At 36.0% G+C, this 5,897-nt stretch overlaps 1 pseudogene; it reads right to left on the reverse strand.

Moving 5' to 3' along the window:
* Positions 1-4,504: 4,504 nt before the first annotated feature.
* LOC112482706 lies at positions 4,505-4,623 on the reverse strand (annotated as a pseudogene).
* Between the last annotated feature and the right edge of the window lie 1,274 nt (positions 4,624-5,897).

Raw genomic sequence — 5,897 nt, forward strand, 5'->3', positions numbered from 1 at the left:
GAGGTGGAATTCCCTCCTTCTTAAAAATGTTTCTAAGGCTACTAAATATTTTCATTTACAAAATAGTTGATAAAAATATTCCTCTGGCTTGTACAAGAAGGAAGACAGAATCTACTTATAAGACATGGTAAATGATATTAATCAGACTTAGCTCCTTTCTCTCCTGCTTCATTAGAGGCTGGACTCTCCTCATTTTTAGTTTCTGCATTTCTTGCAGGTAAACCTTTAATTCTTGGTTAGCCACTTTGGCCTGTTTTCCTTTCGTTCCCCCTTTCCACTTTTTTTTAATTAAAAATTTTTTAATTAATTTTTATTTTTTTCTGGCTTTATTGAAATAGAGAATTAGTTGCTCATATTTACATTGTACAATTCAATGGGTTTTTTAAATTATAGTTGGCATACAATAATATATTAGTTTCAGTTGTACAGCATAGTGATTAGAGATCTATATAACTCACAAACTGATCACCGCACTAAAGCTAGTACCCCTCTTAGCCCTTAGTATTTATTACAAGATTGTTAACTATTTCCCTTATATCTCCATGTCTATTTTGTAACTATCCATTTGTATTTCTTAATCCCTTTGCCTTTTTTCACCATCCCTCCAAATCCCCTCCCATCTAGTAGCCCTCAAAATATTCTCTGTATCTGAGTTTATTTCTGTTTTTGTTATTGTTTATTTTGTTCTTTAGATTCCACATGTACGTGAAATCATATCATATTTGTCTTTATCTGGCTTACTCATCCAGTGCATGGACCATCAAGGACCATAGGGCCATCAAGGCAATATCTTTTCCTATCTCTTTCCTTTTAGTCTTTTCCTTTAATCTGAAGTGAGTCTCTTGTAGGCAGCATATGAGGGTCTTGTTTTCTTATCCATTCAGCCACTCTATCTTTTGGTTAGATCACTTAATTCTCTTCCACTTGAGGTACTTATTGATAGGAATGTAGTTATTACCATTCTTTATTCCTGTTTTTTGATATATGTTTTTCCTTCTTAAAGAAGTCCCTCCAACATTTCCTGCAATACTGGCTTGGTGTTGATGAATTCCTTTAGCTTATTTTTGTCTGGAAAGCTCTTTATCTCTCTTTTAACTCTAAATGATAGCTTTGCTGGATAAAGTGTTCTTGGTTGAAGATCCTGGGTTTTCATCATGTTGAATATTTTGTGCCAAGCCCTTTTGTCCTGCATAGTTTCTTTTGAAAATCAGCTGTCAGTCTTATGGGTGCTCCCTTATAGTTAACTAACCACTTTTCTCTTGCAGCTTTTAAGATTCTCTCTTTGTACTTAACCTTTGGCATTTTAATTATGATGTGTCTTGGTGTGGACCTCTTTAGGTTCTTCTTTCTTGGGACTCTCTGAGCTTCCTGGGGTTGTATGTCTATTTCTTTCATCAAGTTAGGGAAGTTTTCATCATTATTTCTTCAAATAGCTCTTCAACTTCTTGTTTTCCTTCGGGTACCCCTATGACATGGATATTTTTACATTTAATTGTGTCCCATAGGCTACTTAAATTATTATTGTAGTCTTGTGTTCTTTATTCTTGCCATTCTGGTTGAGAGTCCTTGGCTTCCCCATCCTCTATATCTGTGGTTCGATCCTCTTCTTTCTCTACTCTGTTGATTCCCTCTAATATACTCTTCATCTCAGATAATATATTTATTTCTGACTGGTTCTCTTTTGTAATTTCCATTTCCATTTTTATGTTTTTTAATCTCTTTGTTAAAGTTCTCACTGAAATCATCTACACTTCCCCTAAGTTCATTGAGCATCTTTATAACCAATGTTTTCTTTTAAATTAATTATTATAGTGACATTAGTTAACGAAACCCAGTAAGTTTCAGGTATACAGTTCAACAGTAAGGCATGTATATATCACATTGTGTGCTCACCGCCTATAGTAATATTTCTTTCTGTCACCACATATTTGACCCCTTTCAACCCATCTACGTTCTCCCTCCCTCCTCCTCCCACCTTTTGGTAATCACTAGTCTATTGTCTATATGCATGAGTCTCTGTTTGTTTGTCCTGTTTGTTTGTTGCTTTTAGGTTTATATCCCACATATAAGTGATATCATGTGGTTTTCAACTTTCTCTGGCTTCTTTTGCTTAGCATGATTATCTCAAGGTCAATCTATGTATAACCAGTGTTTTTTGAACTCTACATTTGTTAGATTGCTTGACTCTATTATTCCTGGATCTCTGTTCCGTTCTCTCATATGGTTTCTGCTTCTTTGTCTTCTCATTTTGTCTGTCTTTCTGTGTCTGTTTCTATGCACTAAGCTTCTAAGTCTCCTGGTCTTATTAGTGTGGCTTTGTGTAGTAGGTGTCCAGTGGCACAGTCCTGAGAGGGGTTCAGTTGTAGGCCTAGTTTAGTCCCAGCCTGTGCCACGCCAGGGCCACCTGTTAAGATTCAACAAGCAATCCACAGATGCCATGCTTATAGTTGCCACATCAGAAACTGAGGCCAGCTGCCACCAGTGTGAGTCTTGGCTCTGCTCAACAAGTGTCACAGGACTTGCCGAGGACACAATTGGATGTGGCTTGGGTAGGGTGATGAGTTGGGGGAGGTAGAGTTTTAGGAAATCTTCTGGGTGGAGCGACCTCTTTTATCCAGTTTGATGATGTCTCAGCTATGCGGTGCTGAGTCCATACACTGGGAGTGGAGAGGGCTAAACAGAGGAGCAATTGATACCACTAGCACTTTTGCCCAGGAGAGAGCTTCGCCTCTGGCCCTCACTCTGACAACTCAGTGTCCCCCTGTAAGTCCCTGATGCCCCCTGAGCAGCCGACCCAGCACAGGTGCTCAGAATGAGCAGGTGCGTCAACACAAAAGTCTGGTTTTGGACAGGACCTCTTTAAGAGGCGTCTACAGCTGCCCCTGTTGTCCCACTCAGCCATTGGGGACTAGGCAACCTTGCATCTTCACCCCCTCCTACCTTCTACCATTGCACGTTGATTAATTATTTCTCTCCTTAGTGTATGTTCATCTAGATCCCAGGCGACTTTCTTTGCTGTTTGCTCCGTGTTTCTGTCACAACATTGATTTGGTCACAAGAGGGATGAACAAAGCCTCCATCATCTACGCCATTTCTCCCATCTCTCCAAAAGCCATTTTTAACATTTTATCAGCTAATAATTTGACTAAGTCCTCTTTTAGTTTTGTTGAAAGCAAAGAATTAGAAACCACTGATTTGCAACCCAGTCATTAGAGTAATTTACATTCTCAATTTCTGAGAAGTATATAAAAAAGGCTATGAACCAAGACTTATCAAATGACTATTAATTACTCTCTCATTTCTCTACAGAAGGACATTCATTTAAACTGATATTCATAAAAATTAACTGGGAAACATCCAAACATGATTTCAATTTACCCTTACCAACATAATACTTTTGATGAAATTCTTTTGTCTCAGTGCAAGCTTTAAACATATTTTCATCCAAATATTGGAAAATGTCCACCAAATATCCTGGATGGCAAAGCTAATTCTCATTGCCAAATCAATTAGCCAAGTCAAGTTTACTCATTTTGAAAAATGACACACATTCAGAAAAGTTTACTGAGCAAAACTTTACAGGTCAATAAATAATTAAAGAGTTAACACGTAATTGTCGCTCTTTGCCAGCATCCTAGAAGCACCACCTCATGCCCCTTCTGCCTCACACCACCCTCCCTTTCTCCTTGATATTACTGTCCTGATATTACTGTCCTGACTTTTGTAATCATGCTTTTCTCCTTTATAATTTTACCATGTATGTACTTATCCCTAAACAATACAGTTTTACTTAATTTTGAATTTTTATGGAGTCTTACTATGTGTGTCATTTTGAAATGTGTGTCTGAACATTATGTTTGAGACATTCATATGTATACTTACAAATAGCAGTAATGTACTACGTTTTTATTTTGGTATAGCTGTCCATTGTACGAAATTATCACAGTATATTTATCCACTGTTATTAATGGGCTTTTGAGTAATTTCCAGTTTAGGACTACAAGAATCATGTTGCTATGAATATGCATTTTACTCCACTTCACAGTAGTATTGCTGGATTCTGTGGTATGCCTACCTTTAATTATAGTACATAGTGCCAACCTGTTTTCCGAAGTTACACTCATATTCTGAATATGAGAGTCCCTGTTGCTTTTCATTCGCAACCACACTTGCATTCATCAGTTCAAACAATACACATTTGTACATTTTTGTAACTCCTGTATATTTGTCAGTCTTTGTTCTTTTGTGCTTCTTGTACATTCTGTATATATGACATCTCACTGTGATTTAAATTTGCATTTCTCTAATAATGAATGGGACCTAGTTCCTCCTGCGAATTGCTTTTTCAAGACTCTTGCCTTTTCCTATTGGAATGTTTGTTTCTTGCTGTTTTATAGGAGTTTTTATTTGGATATGATCCTATCATCAGTTATATGTGTTGCAAAGATCTTGTCCCACTCTGTGGTTTGTCTTTCCAATCTTAATTGTTTTGTTTTTTTTTTAACGCCTACAGCACTTGATATTCCTAGGTGGTCTCCCATCCAAGTACTAACCAGGTCCAACCCTACTTAGCTTCTAAGATCACACAGGATCAGGCTTGTTCAGGGTGGCATGGCCGTAGACTTTCAATTGGTTGTTTTTGATTAACAAGAAGTTCTTAGTTTATAAGTAACAATCCAAGTAACAATCTTTTCCTTATTGGTTAGTGCCTTTTCTGTTCTGATTAGGAAGTTTTTTCCTATACTGGGGGAATGAAGATAGTTTTCCATATCATCTTCTGGAAGCTTATTTTACATTTTTTTTACATTTAGGTTTACCATATAGCTGGAATTGATTTTTGTGTGAAGTGTGAAGTAGGTATTGTTTTATTTCCTCCCATACAGTATAGATACTAATATTTCAGCTTTATTTATTAAAATATTGTCTCTTTGTATTTCTCTTGTAGTTTATAAATATTATATTAATAATAAGTTAGTAATATGTTAATTATTTAAAGTAGTTGCTCATATACTTGAGTTTAAATTTACTATTTTTACTAGCCTCTTTCTATTTTTCCTGTCCATTCAGTTCCCTCTTTCCTCCTTTCCTGCTCTTTTGGATTTCTTGAGTATGTTATTATTCCTTTTATACTCTCCATTAGCTTGGAAATTATACATGTTATAATATTCTTTTGGTGTTTACCCTAGAAATTATAATCTTTATCTTTGACTTATAAAAAGTATAATATTGATTAGAACATTACCATCTTTCTGGACGATGGAAGGTTGTTAGAACATTTTAATTCCATTTATCCCCCTCTTGACTTATATTGTTCACATAAAATAAACTTTATAATATTATTGTTCTTGTTGAAACAGTCCATGGTTATTTACGTTTACCCTGCATCTCCAACCTTCAATCTGGAATCACTGTTCTTCTGTTAGGGGAATACCCTTTAGTAGTCCTTTTTGCTGGTTTGCTGGTGAAAATTTTTTTCAGATTGCTTGAAAATGTCCTTATTTTGTCTTCATTTTGAAAGATATGTTTTGCTGGGTGTAGAAGTCTAGGTGGCGGTTACTTTTTTTCAGTTCTTTACAGATATTTCATTTACTCCCAGTTTTCCATATTTCATTTGAGAAGACAGTTGTTTGTCTAAACTCTGTTTCTTCAAAGGTAATCTTTTTTTCCCCACTCACCTGCTTTTAAGATATTTTCTTTGTCCTTTATTCTCTACAGTTTTATATGGTGTGCCCAGATGTTTCCTTCCCCTACCCCTTAATAATAGTATATTGGGAGTTGTAGGGATTCTTAAGTCTGTGACTTGTTGTCTTTCATCAGGATGACAGCATTCTCAGCCATTATTAGTTTAAATATTTGTTTTGTCCCATTTCCTCTTTCTCCATTCTTTCTGAGACTAA

The sequence above is a fragment of the Pteropus alecto genome, unplaced genomic scaffold (assembly GCF_000325575.1).
Source record: "Pteropus alecto unplaced genomic scaffold, ASM32557v1 scaffold155, whole genome shotgun sequence".
Lineage (NCBI taxonomy): Eukaryota > Metazoa > Chordata > Mammalia > Chiroptera > Pteropodidae > Pteropus > Pteropus alecto.